Source organism: Equus caballus, chromosome 8 (genome assembly GCF_041296265.1).
Source record: "Equus caballus isolate H_3958 breed thoroughbred chromosome 8, TB-T2T, whole genome shotgun sequence".
Lineage (NCBI taxonomy): Eukaryota > Metazoa > Chordata > Mammalia > Perissodactyla > Equidae > Equus > Equus caballus.
Window position 1 is genome coordinate 56,649,634 of NC_091691.1, and position 19,337 is coordinate 56,668,970.

Sequence of the window (19,337 nt, forward strand, 5' to 3'; positions counted from 1 at the left end):
AAGGAACAGCTAGTGCAGAAGTGCTGAGATGGGAAAAAGCTTAGACCATAGGAAGAGGGCTGGTGCGCCGGCCGGGAACACAAAAAGCAAGGAGGAGAGTGGTATGGAGTGAGGTCAGAGACGGGGGAAAGTTTGGTGGGGAGGACTCTAGTATGCGGATGGAAGACAATCCCGTTTATTTTATTATATTAAATAATTGCGTATATAGCACTTACTCTGCGCCAGGTAGTGTTCTAAATGCTTCACAAATATTAACTCATCAACCTTCATGAAAACGATGGTGATAACTAATAATCAAATTGCATTTCAGTTTAAAATCCTTTTTGGGGCCAGCCTGGTGGTGTAGTGGTTGTTTGTGCACTCTGTTTCCGTGGCCTGGGGTTCGTGGGTTCAGATTCTGGGCATGGACCTATGTACCACTCATCAAGCCATGCTGTGGCAGTGTCCCACACATAAAAAATAGAGGAAGAGGGCCAGCCTGGTGGAACAGGGTTGAGTTTGCACATTCTGCTTTGGCGGGCCGGGATCCGTAGGTTCAGATCCTGGGTGCAGACATGGCACCGCTTGGCAAGCCTTTGCTGTGGTAGGCGTCCCCATATAAAGTAGAGGAAGATGGGCATGGATGTGAGCTCAGGGCCAGTCTTCCACAGCAAAAAGACGAGGATTGGCACCAGTTAGCTCAGGGCTAATCTTCCTCAAAAAAAAAAAAAAAAAAATAGAGGAAGATGGCCACAGATGTTAGCTCAGTGACAATCTTCCTCAAGCAAAAAAGAAGATTGGCAACAAATGTTATCTCAGGGCCAGTCTTCCTCACCAAAAAAAAAAAAAAAAAAGATTTTGGGGCTGGGCCAGTGGCATAGTGGTTGGGTTCACTCACTCCACTTCAGCGGCCTGGGGTTCATGGGTTTGGATCCCAGGCACGGACCTAGCACCACTTGTCAAGGCAGGCTGCAGTGGCATCCCACATAAAGTAGAGGAAGATTGGCACAGATGTTAGCTCAGCAACAATCTTCCTCAAACAAAAAGAGGAAGATTGCAACAGGTGTTACCTCAGGGCTAATCTTCTTCACACACACAAAAAAAGCTTTCACAACTATTATTTAATTTGAAACATACAAAAATCATGTTAAACAGGACTTTTTAACATAGTGACTTCACAGATCTTGAATGTGAAGCACAGAGAGATTAAATGACTTGCCCAAAGATCAAATCCTGTGCTCTTGTCATTCTTAATGTCATTGGAGTAATAAGTGATGAAACAGGGCATGTTTAACCCAGAGAACATATATCTTAGAGTAGACAACTTGACCGTGTCGGAATGTTTGATGGGCTCTGCTCAGCAACCTATAATCCTTGACCAGAGACCCTGGGTGTCCTCTCTTCACACTGGGTGGGGTCTAATATTTGCTGAGTTGTTGATCTTTTTCAGCTGTTTCTGTTCTTTTGTTTCATGAAATATCACTGTACTGGAAGAACGTTTTAAATGGTTCCAATTTCTAGTTTTGATCTTTTAAGTAGGGAGGAAGGAGTACAGCATATGCAAGCATGATGCTGCTCTCACTTATTTATTCAATTAACAAATATTTTATTGAGCACCTCTCCTGGGCAAGATACAGTGCTTAGTGCTGGCTGTAGAGAAATGAATGACACAGACACAGTTTCTGTCCTTATATAACTTACACTGTAGTGGGAGAAACAGACCACAAACAAGATAAAAGCAAATATCTATGTAATTTCAAATTTTATTCAATGCTAAGGAGGCAATGGAATGTTTTTGTTACCTATTGCTGCATTGTATTTCACACTGAAATTTAGTGGCTTCAAACAACCACAGTCATTTGTTCTGCTCCCAGATCTGCCATTTGGACAGGACTCAGGGGAACAGCTTCTCTCTGCTCCCCACTGCACCAGCTGAGGCAGCTTGACAGGGGTTGAAGGGTCCAAATCTAAGGTGGCTGACTCACATATTTGCTACTGGTTGTCATTTGGGAGCTCAGCTGGGGTTGTGGCTGAGGGCCTCTTTTCCTCTCTACTGGATCATCTCTATGGGGCTGCTTGGGCTTCCTCACAGCATGGTGGCTAGGTTCCAAGAAAGTGTCAGTATTCAAGGTCCAGGAATGCACATAGAGTCATTTCTGCCATATTCTGTTGGTCAACAGTCAAGTCCACCTAGATTCAAGGGGCTCTAACCCTAGAGTGCTCCTAATCCCAATTCTTGATGGGAAGAATGTAAAAAAAAAAAAAATTGTGGCCATCTTTGATCTATCACAAGCTGTCATTTCGTAAGTTTCTATCTGTAAGTCCAGTGCCCTAGAGAGGGTTTATTTCCTATAGTTAGGATGTGTTAAAGTGGGTTTAGAGATGCTGTCTTAGGTGTGAGTTTATGGTCTAACTCAGGAGGATTATTAACGCATTCTCATTTTCTCCCTTGATTATGTATTTTCTTTAAAAAACAACCTATTTATTAAATGGCTAAGAATAAAAGAGCAAAATATTTAATATGGATCTCTTTGTAAAATTGAATATGGATTCTGTATACTTAATACTTTAGAAAATCAACAGCCCCTTAATTAACTCTTGTCTGTCATCAGGTTGTGCATCCTATGGGGTTTTTATATGCCCTAGGAAGTTGTAGTCATGCCCAGCTTTTCCAGAGCCCTTTGAAATGCTGTATTTGACTATCAGTGGTTGTCAAAGGCACAGACAAGTCATGCTTAGTATGGTGGGTGGTTAGCTAATGAGCAGACATCTTCTTTGGCTTTCTCACTTTTTCTATTCAGTTAGCCTCTCCCTGCTGGGTGAAGGTGGAAACACCTGGTTGAATTCCATGTCTACCACTTTCCTTGGATCATTGGATAAGTTAACCTTTCTGGGATTCAGTTTCCGCAACCAGAAGATGGAGTTAACCATACTAACTTGAAAGGTGTGTTGGAGGATTTAATAAGCTACCTTAAGTGAATCACCTGTGCACACAGTAAGTACCCAGTAAATGTTAGTTTCCTCTCTCTTTTCCAGGTTCAGCTCCCTTTGTGTCTTTCTTGCCTTGAGGCAAAGTCATTAGGAGAGCAATACATTCCGTGGTGGCATGTTTTCAACAGTCTTTACTTCACTGTTTTCCCCCTAATCATTGACAAGCTTTGAAACCTTGGGGACTAAAATTTGGTATTGCCGAGTTAAAAAACACACGCGCACGCCTGCATGCACACATGCATTGCATTATTTCTCTCTGCTCACGTAGCAGTGAGACTCAAACTCTAGCTCACTTAAAAACTGGTCTCCAAGTGTCTTACAATAAAAGCTAACCTGAAAAAGTCCTTAAAACAAATTTGAACAGAAATCGAGGACCTTGAAGCACATAGATGGTTTTTCTCCACAGCAGCAAATGTTTCCTTTATTTTCTCCCTTTCACTGGTGGCTTCGTCCTTTCCACCTTGCTCTTAACCCTGCCCAAGGGAAGGTGTCAGGGGCGGAGAAAGGCAGCCTCCTTCCGAGTTCAAGCTCTGAGCCTGCAGACTCTTCCAATGTATACCTCAGAGCAGCCTAGTTTATCCATTCCACAAGGTTTGTTTATTCCTCGGATAGAGTCTGTTTGCAACCGGCAGATCAGGAGAGAGGAGGGGAAGGAATTACCTCGGATGGCTGGAGCGGGGAACTAATGAGGGGAAGGCTCCGGGGCTTTGCCAATGGGGCATCTGGCCGGAAAATCTGTGGATGAATCCGTAGAAGTAAATGCTCGCTGTTACAAAAATGACCCAAACCACATATTCTAATAATCACTACCGATGGTATCATATTAAGAGTGAATGACTGCTGTGGAAGAATGCTCACTTTTATTGGTGGTGGGATGTAGAAAGCCAGAGACTTTGGATGGAGTCTTTTGAGAGCAAGAGGCCAGTCTCCAGACACCTTTTAAAGTCAACATTCAGACTTTCAAATCGCAGGCTATCTCTATATGCTGTTATAAATGATGTTATTACAAAGATGTTAATACCTATCTTTTCTCCTAGAATCATGAAAAGGACTGTCCTTAATATGGAATTGGGTATTAAAAGCAGTTTCTTATCCACGTGTCCTAAAGCCATCAGCGACTTCCATGATTAATTAGTGCACGGGTGATTCCTAGAATGCTAATTGTCATTCTGTGGTACAAAATCACAACCTGGGGTTTTTCCTTTCTTGCTTTTTTTTTTTTGTCCATATGTGACTCTGGGTATCTAAAGCGAAATATCATTTGCTCTAGATGATTAACATAGTTTACATGCTCAGCAATGGTAACTGCCAAATATCTTATATTTTTCTATTTGTAGCCAAGTGACAATTCAAGGCACATTTAAGGGATGCAGAAAAGGAAATCAGATATAGAGCATGACACTGCAAGTTCAACAGAGAAGGAGAGTTAAGGGGAGTAAGGGCTGTGGAGTTGGACAGACCTTGGAGGAGAACCCTGTGCAATGCTGTGTCTCAAACAGTTATCTAACCTCACTAAACCTGCTTCCTCATATGGAATATTGGATAATGTTAATAACTACCTCAACAGGCTCTTACGTAGAGTAAATAAGATAATCTACATAAAAAGTTTGGCAGAGTCCCTGGCATAGGACAGACTCAATAAATAGTAGATATTATTAATGCAAGAATATATGTAGTGCCTGCAATCTTGCAATATAACTTTAGAGAAGTTATTTAGCGCTTTTTTTCTATTTTATATGTTTCTTATTTCTCAGAGTTGCTAAGCTGATTTGGTACTTAAGTGCTATCCTTCATTGGTGTTTATCTTTACACAGGTGTTTTATCATCTCAAGTAGACTATTATGTCTCAGAAGGATTGTATTTCACATCTCATTGATTATAATTATAATTAATTCCCACTGTGACTTAACTGGTGGTTTGTATACTGTAGGTGCTCACTCAATGCTGCTTGATGATAATATGATTGAATAATAGTGTGTGGTGCAAAGGAGCCAACGAAGGTCAGAGACTCAGCCTTCAGGTGCATGAGCAGCATTTGAGTTTGCAGGAGAAAAGAATTTCTTTTTTCTTTATGCCTAGAGACTTTGCCGTACATTCCCCACAGTCGTTTACACCCCCGCAGCCTCATGGTATGAAAGCAGGCAGATGAACGGATGTAAACACGTCATCGCTACAGCAACGCGATTCCCGATGACTGTCTTTGTTTACAGACATCTTCCGTGGTCAAAGACTGTGTTACTCTAACTTTTGGTAAAGATGTTCTATGAATACTAAGCTTTTTAAAATTGTGGTAAATATACATAAAATTTACCATTTTAACCATTTTTAAGCGTACAGTGCTGTGGCATTCAGTACATTCACATTGTTGTGCAGCCATCACCACCATCCATCTCCAGAACTTCTTCATCTTTCCCAATGGAAACTCTGTACCCATTCAACAATAACTCCCATTGCCCTGTCCCTCGGCCCCTGGCAACCACCATTCTACTTTCTGTCTCTGTGCATTTGACTACTCTAGGTACTGTATGTAAGTGGAATTAGACAGCATTTGTCCTTTTGTGATTGGCTTATTTCATTTAGCATAATGTCCTCAAGTTTCATCCATGTGTCAGAATTTCTTTCCTGTTTAGGACTGAATAATATTTCATTGTAGGTATACACCGCATTTTGTGTATCCATCCGTGTGCCATTGGACACTTGGGTTGCTTCCAGCCTTTGGCTGTTGTGAATAATACTTTTATGCACATGGATGTACACTTTTTTTAATAGTAGTGTAGACTACTATTATGTGCTTGCTTATGTACTTCTCAGGTTAGTTCTTCTCATAGAGGGATTAATGCTGGCCACTCTCCTCTAGTGCTACATTTTTGTTTCCTATTGTTCGCCCTGCATGACTACATGAATTCCTTCCTGCTTATGGGGACCTGTGTCCACGACACAAGTGAATGTTGCAGTCCCACCTCTGTTCCAGTCCCCTTATTTAGGGAAATATTTGTGAAGAGTTCTTACTGTTTAAAATTAAAGCTTGGGAATTGCCTGCTTGGGTTAGATTCACCCAAAAAAGAAAAATATGAAAAATGAGACAATGTTCAAACAAGACACAGTGCTACTCGTTTCAGAAACGTTCTGGAAACGCGGCTTCCTCCGCCCTGTGCCAGGCTACATGCTTCCATTTGAACTGCTATCAAACTTCCTCACTGTTTACAAGGAAAGGGCTCTGGTCATGCTCACTCCATGACTCAGAGCACATATGGCAACCCTAGCACTGTTATAAAGAGTTCAGAGATCCCAGAATTGATTAAAAAAAAAATCTGAAGACCAGGGTTCCTTTGAGGTAGGAAGTCGTGGACACCAGTGTTTGCGGATGCCTTACTGCTGGGGAGAAGCAATGGCGTCTGCTCTTCCTTGTGCAGCTAAACCTCCTGAGTTGAGTGAGCCCCTGCTCTCCTGCTGGCGAGACCCGGCAAGTATTTCTAACATTTTTTAAAAGAAGCCAAATCATCCCTCTTTTGACCCTGCTGTGGCCTGTGGGGTCATCTTTTTGTTTACAGTGTATTTGCTTTTGACCTTCCTTAGGTCCTAGCGGCATAGCCAAAACTAACAAACAAACGAGGCAAAACCAAGCAAGCAAGACTTTCATCATTTCCAGGTATGACCACCGTGATGGTAACTCGGCTCTCAGCTGATATGGTGATGTTACGCGAGAAACCAACTGTGTTCTATGTAACTAATACAGTCATCTGTCACGTAATAACACACCTAAGCAAGTGTCAGGCCCCTACTGTTCTATTCGCAAGTGCTGCCCCTTCCTCCGTCATTTCCACCTTGGTGGCCTATGGGACAGGGAGCGTAAGCACAGGGTTACTGGGGGCCCAGGAGTCCTCAGGCACCCTGTCTGTGGGGACAGAGTGATGTTGGATACAGGGGACCTGGAAGATTAATGTCTGGCACATTGGAGGCCCTCATATGTGGTTATTGGAAGAATAAATGAGTGAAGGAGGACGTCCCTGTGGCCGGAGATACAAATCGGTACTCAGTGCCTAATGTTAATTCCACTTTGCAGATGGAGAGACTGAGTTATTGAGAGATTAATTGATTTACACGGGCTCAGCCAGCTAGCTGCTTAACATCAGGAACAAGACCAGACTTTGTGTTTTCAGGCTCAGAGCTGAAGGTGTTTGTACTAGATTTATGCTCTTGCTGACCCGTTCCTGCTGATGGCCACACTGATAAATCATCTCAATTAGAAGCAGATGTTATCATGGTATACCCGGAGACACGTCTTCCTGAGTTTCGAAACAGTGAGGTCGCTATTCTACGGTTTCCTGTCTGTGTGTGGATCTGTGTTTTTACAGCCCTTCTAAACAAACAAATAAGCAGACAATCGCCACAACAACGACAGCAACAAAACTAGCTGTGGTGGCATTGCAGTTTTCAGAAGAACTTGAGTATAAAGTCTTGAGTATAAAGTCTTGAGTCTTGAGTATAATGTATTTCCTTAGAGATCATGGTCAGCCTTGCTTGGAAAATGAGCAGTAAAACTAAGAACTTGGTTTATTGTATAGAGTAATGAGAAATTACTCACACAGCAATGGAAGTTTCTGGGAATTTTTGTCTGGAAAACAATAAGTATAACAACCCTTCCTGCCTCTATGACATCTGGTACTAACCATCACATTCTGGGAATCTTGACTGGCATGAAGAGATTTTCTTAAATCATTTCTTTCCAATTTTGTATTCATATGGCTTTTATTTTCTTGTAGTAATTTCCTTTTTGATTATAAATTTAATATATATAAATTTTGTAAGAATTTTGGGGAAGATGTGTAAAGGTATAAAGTTGAAATAAAAATCACTTATAATTCACCTGGGATATACCTTTCTATTCTTTCATATTTATATCTGTGATATAGATATATATATATTCAAAATTGGGATCTACTGTATATTTTGTTGTACAATTTGCTTTTTTTCCACCTAAAAACATATTGTGAGAATTTCTCCATGCAATTGAATGTTCTTCTAAAACACAAATTTTTAGGTGGCACAGTTTTATACTATATAGGTGTATCATATTTACTTAACCATTTCCTTACGGTGGAACTTTAAGAAAATCTGCCTTTGATTGTTCATATGCATATGGATAAATAATACAGCATCTATTTTTATATCTGTAGACTTTCTCTTAGAAATGCTTTTATGTTGAGCAGTAAAGTATTTGATTTTGATTTTGAATCACTCTTTCCCCCTGGGACCTTGGAATTAGAGCAAAAATGAGAAAAGAAACAAGATAATGACTGAAGTTGGGGCAAGTTATTGTTAAATTGCAAAAGTTTTCTTCTTTCTTCCCTCCATGCTTCCCGCCCTCCCTTGCCTTAACGAATGCCTACTATGTGTCAGCATAATGAAGCATGGAATGGGGATAAGCAAGTTCTAGTCCCTGTTTTAATTAACAGTCACGGTGGGGGGTTGTGATGTGTCTAGCGGATTATGATGGGAGAATGGAGATTCTAGCTACCTGAGATTATTAGCCTGGTAGGAAAGGTAAATAGGCAATTGCTGACCTGAGGCGATTTGAGGGGTGCTGTGAAAGGTGTATGTGTGCATATGTGTATGTGTGTGCGTGTGCACACATTTTCACGGGTGGGCAAGGGCATATGGTAGAGAGGGAGGGTTGAATGAGTTGAGTGCCCTTCGCTTATGAACATGGGAGATCCTCAGTGCTTCAATTCTCAGTTAATTTCTGAAAATAATAATCACATACAATTCCTACTATGCAGACTCCGAAGGTTCTTTAAAGTCACATGAAGTTCATTCTTGCACCCCGCTATTGCATAATGTTGCACACTTTTATCTCATTTATCCATATGTGTCATCCAAATTGCAAAATCTCGGTACCAGACAAATAAACAAAAGAAAAGAAGGATTGCCATCAGCTGTCCCCCAGTCTCCTGCTTGAGTTCCCAGGACCAGATTCTCTTACTCTGGAGCGTGTTGTCTCTTGCAATGGATGTGGCTGATGTGTAGGAAAAATCGGATCATGTCCTGTCGGTATTGTATCTCCATAACAGAAAGTCATGGGAGCAGACTAGGTTGCTGGGCGTTGTCTGATCAGGCAGGCAGCACCTGCTCTGCTGGTCTGGTCTTGGGCTCCTGATTGGAAGGCAGTCCTCCTACAGTGCCCACCTCTCCCTCACCTCCACGCCCCATCCCCAGGCTCCTATTCGAACCAAACAAGCTTTCCAGTGGCATGCCCAAATCCTTAATTACAAAGGGGGCTTCTCTCTTCTTGACTTTTTACTCCTAAGATCCTCACCAAGGGCCGCATCAATAATAGAGCTGATTATCTTGTGTAAGGTGACATAGCTTAGTTACACTTGGGGACAGAAACATTTTTGTGGCCATGTCGTATTGACTAGTACAATGTTATCTTTGATTCAAATGCTCAAAACAAACAGTCAATGTAAAAAAAGAACTCCTTTAACTAAACACAAACATATTTAGTTTATAAAGAAAGATAACCATGTTCTTTAGTAAATTTCCCATAAACCAGTAAAGCAAATATTTTGAGACAAAGCTATATACATGTTAATAGGAAAATATTATAATTTTCTTTATAAATCTGAAAGTGGTTTAAAATAAGGCTTTCCGAAAATTATGACTTTTCAAGCCGTTAAAATGTGCCATATACGGTGAGCTAAATTTTAAATTTCTATTTACTATTTGAAAAAACTGGGGCTTGGAGAGGTTAAGTAACTTGTCTTGGGTTATCCAACCGGTAAGTTTAAAAATGTAACTTGAACTCTGAAGCCCTCACTCTTAACCGAGTTGCATCTTCTAAAGACAATATTTCCTGACACCAATATGACGTGTTATTTCATTTACTTATCATAATCCTCCGATCTTCTTCTTCTTTTACTAGCAAGGAAACTGAGGCCCAAAGAGATCAAGATAGTTGCTCAAGGTACACGGTTATTATGTGGCAGATCAGGAACCTAACCCGTCTACCTAACTCCAGAGCCCGTGAAATTCCAGTGCACCATAAATCCGTCTGGAGCCTGTGTGCTTTGAAATACTTTTGCTTTCTCAAAACAAACCAACTTCCACCTCCATTGGTTTCTCAGACTTGAGAAATCGCTAGAAGTGGAAGTAAGTCGGGTTTGGATAGGGAGGGAAGAAAGGAACCAAGAAAAACCTGGGCAGGGGCAGAGAAGAAGGAATTTTTTCCCTAGCCCAATATTCAAATGATTTTTGAATCTTTTTTTTTTTCTTTCAATCAAACTTAGAGCATGCTCCATTTATTTTCAAACCTGGCTGGTAAAATTTCATCATAGTGATTCACATTTTCATAATCTTCACTTAAGATTGCCAAATGTAATTGCAACGTGTTTTAAATAGCAGGCAAGCCAGCTTAGGGTTCTCTCTCTCTGGGAACAGTGGGGTGGTGGCGGGGTGCTGTTCTCCTAAAGGACAGAAAGACGGAGCTGTACAGGAGCTCTGACACAGGAGAAGATCCAGAAAAGTAGGACAGCCTGAAGGGTATTTGGCATATAACAAGGTTGAGTTAGATCCCAAACGAAGCGAAATCAAAGCAGCCTGGCCTCACGTTGGAGATGGGAGTCTGCCTGGAGCTGACAAAGCCCCAGGCTCCGGTGGGGCTTAATGACAGGAAAGGAAATGAAGACATTCCTCAGCTCTCTGCCCACCTTCTTTTCCCCGGACCCAAAGATGCTCTGTCAAATTTCTTGCTAGGTGGAAAGAACACATATGCTGCCTGCTGATGCCTCTGTCCACAGGTCGTTTTGGCCCTGCCGGAAGTCAGTGCTTTATAATGCATCCTCAAAGGAAATCCTCAAGGAAATCTCTCCGTTGCCAAAACACATATGTGTGTAGAGCGTATAGACATGCTTGCTGGAGACGAGGAAGCCTTGAAGGAGAAGTTTTGCTCAGAATGCCCAAAAAGCTCCTGGCCACGAGACCTGAGAGAGAGAATCCGCGTGTGTGAGCAAAGTCCTTGCCAACTGGTTGCTGTGGGGAAGAGAAAATGCTTCCTGGCCCAGAGTAGAATCTCTCAGCCAGCTCAGGGAGGGTTGGCCAAGGTTTCACATGGGAGTTTGCATTCTCGGGCAGGCAACGTCATTGGCACCCATGCAACGAAAGCATTCCCTAGTAGGAAGGTGCAACTTTTACTTCTTTGAGGTATGCCTTTCTGTGTCTGGGTTGCCCCAAGTTTGTATCAGCAACAGCAATTTTGTAAACACAAGCAAACCAACCAAAGAACAATAACACGGAGAAAATACGTTGTCATACGAAACACACACTCACATGCGCACACACGCATGCATGTGCACACATCTACCTACCTTGGGACCACAGGCCCAACAACTAATATCTTAAGACCTTCCTGAGATGGCCCTTGCATTCAGAAATATTTTTACCTTTGACTAATCACATTTGGAAAGTACTCTTCATATAAACCAGTGACTCAGCGTGGAAAGCACCTAGGGCCCCACACTTACAGGCTTTGATTGAATTGTTCTGGAGTGGGTCTGGGGCTTGGGTCTTCTCCACTTGTTCCGGGCATGGCTCTAACGTTCAGGCAGGGCTGGGAACCCCTGACATGTGTGGAGAAGCACTGCAGACCATCCCTCACTTGCTTCACGGATCATTCCTGCTAAGCCTGCAGGAGAGGGTGAGGGCAGAACTCTGAGTTTAAGCCAGATTATAATATGCTCGTCATATTGTATTTCAAGTGGATTTCTTGTGTAGTCTACAGTCATGCTTTTTAGATACAGGAAATCCTTTTGACCTATTGATTTTGGAGAGCGGGTCTCCAGAAGTGTAAAATGTTCACTCGGTTCTATGCGACCACATGGTAATCTTTGGGTTTAGCCGATTTCTACTAGCCTCCAGCTATAACGTCCGGGGAAACTGCCCTGTCAGGAGACACGCATCTAAGGGAACCCATTGGCATCTTTTCACTCACCTGTAAAATGAGGGAAAAAACCAAATCATTAATGTTTGGATGGATTCCAAACTCCATCTGAGACGATCCCACTGGTCGTTAACTAGCCTTTTCAAATTGCTGTGATCATACTGTGCTTCTTGTTTCTTAGCTGAGGAAGAGGATGTACATGGGTAACTTGTTCAGAGTTAGCTGGTTATGATTGGACCAGCCTGCTCACAGTTTCACACTACGGTGAGTCCATTTCCCTCGTACAGCACGGCTCTCTCTTGAAGTCTTAAGGAGAAATGCTTTTTGACATAAGGACTGAGAACACCCAAAATGTCTTTAGTTCTTAGGGCATTATTGCTGGCTCATTTATAATATCGCAGGAGTCTGAATAAGAATAATTTATTAAGCTGTGTTGCATAATATACAATTCCACATTTTAAAAGTATATGTCATATATATTATATAAAATATAATAAAAATATTTGTATTGCCTTTCATAGGATTAGTAACTAGATGATAACATTTAATCTATTATCTGGATCCTATGAAGAGCATATAAATTTGAGAAAAATCCATACACATTTCCCCTAAGGCATCCTAAAAAAATATCCATAGTATAGTTTGGATATTTTAATGTAGGTAGGCAGCATTTAATTTTACTTGAAAATTTTATTTACTTATTTTCATTTTTATTTTATTATTTATTTATTTTTGGTGAGGAAGGTTGGCCCTGAGCTCACATCTGTTGCCAATCTTCCTCTTTTTGCTCGAGGAACATCGTCCCTGAGCTAACAGCTGTGCCAATCATCCTCCATTTTGTATGTAGGATGCCGCCACAGCATGGCTTGATGAGTGGTGTGAAGGGCCACACCTGGATCCAAACCCGGGAAGCAGGCAGGTGATGAAGCAGAGCCCATGAGCTCAACCACTACACCACCAGCCAGCCCCCTTGTTTGCTTATTTTCTAATATTCACAGAGTTAAAAATTCAAAAGGTGCAAGTAGTTAACAGTGAAAAGCCCTCTCCCAGCTACCCACCTCCCCTTCCCCGGTGCAAACAGTGCTGCTAGTGACTTGTATAGAGAACTTTTATTTATGCCATATTCAAGTAGAATTGGAAGAGGAAATAGATCATTCCAATTGAAAGCAAAAAGAAAAATTGATGGAAAATGGAGGAAAAACATGGCGTCATCCCTGAATATGCAGTACAGCAATATTTATCACCAAATTACTTTTCAAAATCAATCCCTATGATTTGCTCCCCAGACGTGGTGCCCTGTCATTAGATGCTGAAGAAATATTTGATCCTCGAATTGGCTGTGGATGGGATCCCATCTTCCTCACCCGTCATATGCTTCTGTGTGCTTCCTTCTGTTGTTAAAACCTCTGCGAGGGCCTAGAACGAGGCACGTTGGGCCTCCTCACCTTCGGTTCCCTGAGCAGCCTGCCTAGGAGCCTTTGGAGTTCCCCGCCCGCGCCTTCTCGCGTGTGCCGTGTGGGTGCTGCCTCGGAGCTCCAGGTCGCATTCACGGTGCTGAGAAACTTGAAGTACTTTCTCCCGAGATGTGGGGCAGGAGAGGGCTGAGGTGTTCCTCCTGCGGTGTTAAGAGTTGCCTCCTACCTTCCCAGCAGGAAAGAAAGCCCGACTGGGGTAAGGAAGCAGTTTTTTAGCTACTGCTGCATGTCAAATAGGGCTTCCTATTGTTTTGTTTACCTTATTGACTAATTCTATGATTTTAGTTCCAGGGGGTTTTGCGAGGTGGCAAATATGCTAGGTGACTGGGAAAAAGCATAGCAGGGAGAAACAGCACAAGGCTCTGTTTGGACCAGGACAACCCTGACTCTTATTCTCTATCATCTTTTCCCTCTTTCGTATTGTTATTTTCAAAAAACCCAGAAGAATATGTGAAACGGGCTGTACTGGACAGGTTGAAGCTAAGAAAGCAGTTTCCTTAGCAACTGTAGCCGCACGAAAGGCTGGCAAGTCTTCCTTGTCTCATTTTTCATTTCATTTTCTGCGGTTCCTGAAAGGAGGTCAGATGCTCTGTGTTAAGTTCACATTGCGGTTCTACTTGTGGTACCTTCTGTCTCAGAGCTGGGGAAGGCAGAGCACTGTGTAAGTCACTGACAGCTTTTGTTTATTTTAATTAGAAATGAGAACATAGACGCAGTCACCTTTTACGTCCGTTCTCGAAGAATTATAGAACCTTCATTTTATTTGTGAAGAGTTCAGAAAGGAAAGTGTAAAAGCAAAGGACAGCATCAGCCATGCACGTATTTGCAGGTCATTGGTCTTTAACAAGAGCTATTCTGATTTCAAAGTCATATTAGAATATTTTTGGTAACAGCAAACAGCACCTTGTTTTCGTTTTTTTTGGAATTCAAATTAGTCCTCCACTAATATGATTTCTCTTCTAAAAATGACACATGAGACCTAAAATTGAGGTTTATGGTTAATTTCAAGTTTCCTAATTCAATTCAACAATATTTATTGCATCTCTGACTCACTAAGAACTGCAGGGGATAAGCAGATGTGGTGAGATGGTCTGTGCCCTCAAGGAGTTTCAAATTTAGTAGTGGGAATAAGACAAATACAGCGTAATTACAACTACAAGGAAGAAAGTGATAAATGGTGCGAGGCAGTGGTTATCGACCTTGACTGCATATTGGAACCACCTGGAGAGCTATAGCAGCACCACAGGTTCCCCTCCAGAGCTCCTGATTTAGTTGGTCTGCGGCGTAGCCTGGGAACTGGGATTTCAGGACAGCTTTCCAGGTGATTCAAATGCACAGCCAAGGTTAAGAACCACTGGCAAAGAGCATCTAAGAGATATCCACGAGACGCTTTGGATTTGTTGGGATCAGAAAACCTTACTTTTTATGCAAAAAAGAGTCTTGAAAAGTGGGTGTGATTCCAGTAGGCAAAGGAATTTGGGAGTGAAAGGAGGTGTTTGAGGAGGAGGAAAAGCATGAGAAAAGCCTCAGAGGTGTGAATCTGGGGAGTAGGTATTTAGGAAACATAAGTGAACCACCTCAATGCAAGCTGGAGTATCCTGTGTCCAGGAGAAGATAAAGCTAAGAGGCAGATGGAGAGATCCTGAGGTGGCAGGAGGTGTGATGAACGCTGAGCTGACGCAGGACCTGGTTCAGATTTGGTTTTTCTGTTTTTAACCATGCCTAGAGATCTTTGGGGTCTTGAGTCTACTTTGGAAGGAGTCAAGCACAAGACAAGAAAAAGAGCTTATTATGGGAGAAGAAGATGAGTTCCATATCTGATGAAATCACCATATTATAGATTTAGGAGGAAGCTTGGAGATAATTCCGTTAAGCTCCTTTGTTTTCCAGCTGGGGAGACCCTGAAGGAACTGACCTGTGGGGGTTACGTGACTAGTTAGTGGGCTGTTGTGGTTCTAAGGTCCATGGGGTGTCGAGGTGGGGATGTCCACCAGGCAGTTGACAAACAGGTCTGAGGCTGAGAAGAAGGGTCAGGGATAGATACAATTTTGAGAAAAATTTCAATGAGGTAATTAGGGCTTGAGGGCAAGGGAAGAATATGGAAAGAAAAGGGAGACTGATATTTAGATGGAAAGAGGAGAATTTGAAACCAACAAAAGAGGCATAGAATTAGCATCAGAGAAATAAGAGGAGAATCAGAAGAATTCAGTGGTGCAGAAGCCAGAAAAAGTTTCCGGGAGGAAGGGCCTACATGCAAAATGCTGTAGAGAGGTTGTGAGCATCAGGGCTGGGAAGACACCGCGGGCTGTGGCTTGTCGGTAACCTGTGCTGATCAAGAGTAGCGGGTAGGTCATGAATGAATGGCCACTGAGGAAGTTACTGTGAGGTCTCCTCATGAGCTGTGATCTGGAGAGTTCATCTCCAGTTCTTGCTTTCAGTCATTTCTCATTTATCAAAATAAAAATGGTTACAGTGAAAAACAACTAATTTGCTTTTTGAGGAGAAAAAAAGCCTCCAATTCTAAAATTTCAAGTAAGAACAATGAAGAAAAAAAAAAGACATTCCATAATATGACCTTAAAAAAATGAAAAGTATAGCTTAAAAACAAGGCCATAATTACTCATCTTTCCAGTGTTTGAGTCTAAGTCGTTAACAGATGAGTGCCAATGGATAGTGGGTGTGAACATGTATGTAGATTAGCAGGAGAGAGGGGAAGTAAGGTGTTGAGGATGGAAAAAAGGAAAAGACTCTGGATTCTCTCATTGGGGAGCAGGAGCAGCATGCTTCCGGCTGTTTAGTGACTCTGCTCAGCAGTGAGAATACTCACAGGTGTCACGCCTCTCAGAAATCCCCGTGGCTGCCCAGAAAGACAGTTAATGAACAGGGACGGATGCTACCAACAAAAGAAGAAATGCTTTATTTATTATTCACTAATCTCCAGGTCCCTGTGCTATTCAGAATTAACATGCTCTCTGGAATGATGGTTTAACATCTCCTGGTTTGATATAGCTGTGCTTACCGAAGCACAGCATATTTCTGAGGGCCAGGAGGGAGCCGTATAATGGAGCCCTAGGCTCTTCCAGCTTTTAGAGGTCGTCTGGTACCACCTCCCACCCCATTATAGGAATGACCTCACAGCATTCCTGACAAGGGCTGCCTTGTCTTGCATGTTTCTAGTGATGGAGAGTTCATCACCTAATAAGGTAGCCCATTCTGGTTTTTGGTGGTCCAGTGGTTAAGATTCAGCACTCTGACCACTGAAGCAGGGGTTTGTTTCCTGGTCAGGGAACCACACCACCCATCTGTCAGTTGTCTTACTGTGGCGGCTGCATGTTGTTGTGATGCTGAAAGGTATGCCACTGGTATTTCGAATACCAGTAGGGTCACCCACCGTGGACAGGTTTCAGTAGAGCTTCCAGACCAAGACAGACTAGAAGAAGGACTACCCACTTCTTCAAAAGTGGCTACCCACTTTTGAAAAAATTGGCCATGAAAACTATGAATAGCAGCAGGGCATTTTCTTGATAGAGCACTGGCAGGTGAGAGGATGGTGTGAAAAGACTGGGCAGCGTTCTGCTCTGCTGTACTCAGGGTCGCTAGGAGTCAGAATTGACTCCTACACCAACAACAAATTCTCTTTAAGGGATTTTAGAACCTTTAGGAAGTTTTCCTATGTGTTGAATTCTTCCTTTCTATAGCATCTGTCTTGCATCTGGCCCTAGGTCTTTTCTCTTTTAGAGTCTATCATTTCCCTCAAACACTTTATTGACTATTAGATTTATATACTACTACTAGAATCATCATTTTCATGTGCTTTATGAAATGAAAAAAGAAAAAAACTGAAAAAAATCATAGCTTATGTACTCAAACTAAAATTCGTTGGTATGACATCCAGGTCCATTTGGGGCCCTCTATCATTTTGAAAGGTCCTTGAAGTCAACACAATATTGGTAACTTCGTTTGTTCCTTAATCTTAACAGAGTCTAGGCTACTCTTAGTAGTTTTCCTGAATTGAATGCTCTCTTATATGTCTTTGATAAATGTCCTTCTGTGCAGGGACTTCTGTTCCTGCATGCTGGACCTACTGCATGGAACCAGTATATGGTGTGAACACAAAGCCCTCACATTTTTCAGTGGTGAGATGGGGCAATATCTGAGCTATCAGAGAATTTAATGGTTATCACTTACCATTGGCATTGTACCAAGTCCATTGGCATCCAAATCTCAGAACCCTTTCTCCATCATCATCTTAGAGAAGGGACCATGCTAAATACTTTTCAAGACAGCAATGCACTCTGGCAGCCACAAGGGAGAATTTGGAAAATTCCTGTTGAGTTGAATTGAATGGAATCTGCTTCAGTAGGTTTCCCTCTTTTCTCTGAACTGACAGTTTTCTGTGGGGGTACTGATGGGGTCCCTTTCCACAGAACGAAAGAGACATCTGTAGATGATTTCTACTCTGTGAAATGTGTTTGGATTCTGTAGCACTTCTTTGCAAGACCAGGTCAAGAATTCTGTTAGACATTATTTGAAAACTTCTTTTTGGAAATTGACAATACAAAAGAGAGAAAATATGGAATGATCAGCTAATCCACAGACAAATTGGATTAGGAATCTACGTTAGCATGTTCCACAAGGCAGCAGAAATTCCTACAGTTCAGGATCTCAAATATCCAAAATACTTACCTTTTTTATCTGGGTTCTTCAGGGTCTTCAGGCATCTGGATGACTGTTTTCCATCTCATTCACTCATCAGAGAATTAACATTATTTTGCCCGAAATAACTAAGAGAAACGCAAATAAGTTGTAAATGATTTTTTTTTTGGTACATAGCTTTTCAGGGTATTTTTCCTGATTCCTCTTACATAAGTTTAAATATAGTGTGACTTGAGATGAGACCAATTTATATTAGATACTGTTATCTTCATTTTAACAGATGCCCTTGTGATACCCAGCTCTATGACTCATCCTGATAGGCAGTCTGGGCTAGTATCACTTGGCTGATGTGGATCCATGAGTTGCACTTGGGTTCCTGGTACCAGATGCATTTTTAAGTCCCTCTCTGTCCATTATTGGCAGCCAGTCTGTCCACCTACTTTATGATTGTTCCTCCTTGCCTTTTTAGTAGGCATTTATGTACATTAATGGTAGAAGTTTTACGTCCAAATAACATCTGACCTGTTTTTCAAGTGTTCGGTTGGCATTTAGTGGCTACCTTAGTGCTTCCTCTGTAAACTGGAGGGCTGTTAATTTTATTGGAAGGCTGATCCTTGGAAGCCAATGGCAAAGTACCTCTCTTAGCTCCCTTAACCTATCTGTTGAGGATGACTTTTCCTACCATTTAATGAAATGCCAGGGTATTAGAGGGGGTGAGTGGAAGCAAAGCATGTGAAAAGAATGGAGGAGTCTTTTAAAGAGAAGGTGTGTGGAATCTATAATTTTTCAGCAGTTCCCTCTTATCCTCAGTTTCACTTTCTGTGGTTTCAATTACCCCTGGCCAACCGAGGTTCAAAAATATTAAACGGAAAATCCCAGAAATAAAACAATTCATAAGTTTTAAATTGTGGGCCATTCTGAATAGCATGATGAAATCTCTTGCCCTCCCACTCCGTCCCACCGGGGAAATGAATCATCCCTTTGTCCAGTGGATCCGAGCTGTATACGCTGCCCACTGTTGACCACTGAGCAGCCACTTTGGTTATCAGATTGACTGTCGCAATGTCACAGTGCTTGTGTTCTGGTAACCTTTATTTTACTTAATAATGGCCCTAAAGATCATGAGTAGTGATGCTGGCAACTTGGATATGCCAAAGAGAAGCAGGAAAGTGCTTTCTTTAAGTGAAAAGTTGAACATTTTCAACTTAATGAGGAAAGAAAAAAAATTGCTGAGGTTGCTAAGATCTACATTTACTTTTGTTACAGTATACAGATATTCTTTGACTTATGATGGGGCTGCA

The 19,337-nt window shown here is 41.9% G+C and overlaps 1 long non-coding RNA gene across 2 annotated transcripts in view; it reads left to right on the forward strand.

The window, feature by feature from the left end:
• Positions 1-19,337, forward strand: part of LOC111774724 (uncharacterized) — a 253,232-nt gene that overhangs the window by 107,618 nt on the left and 126,277 nt on the right. Inside the window, exon 1 of one of the 2 annotated variants that reach the window (XR_011441458.1) lies at positions 13,400-13,576. The exons of the other annotated variant lie outside the window; for it this stretch is intronic. This is a non-coding gene — a long non-coding RNA (uncharacterized lncRNA). Of the gene's footprint in view, positions 1-13,399; positions 13,577-19,337 lie in introns of those variants that run through there. 2 annotated transcript variants of the gene reach the window in all.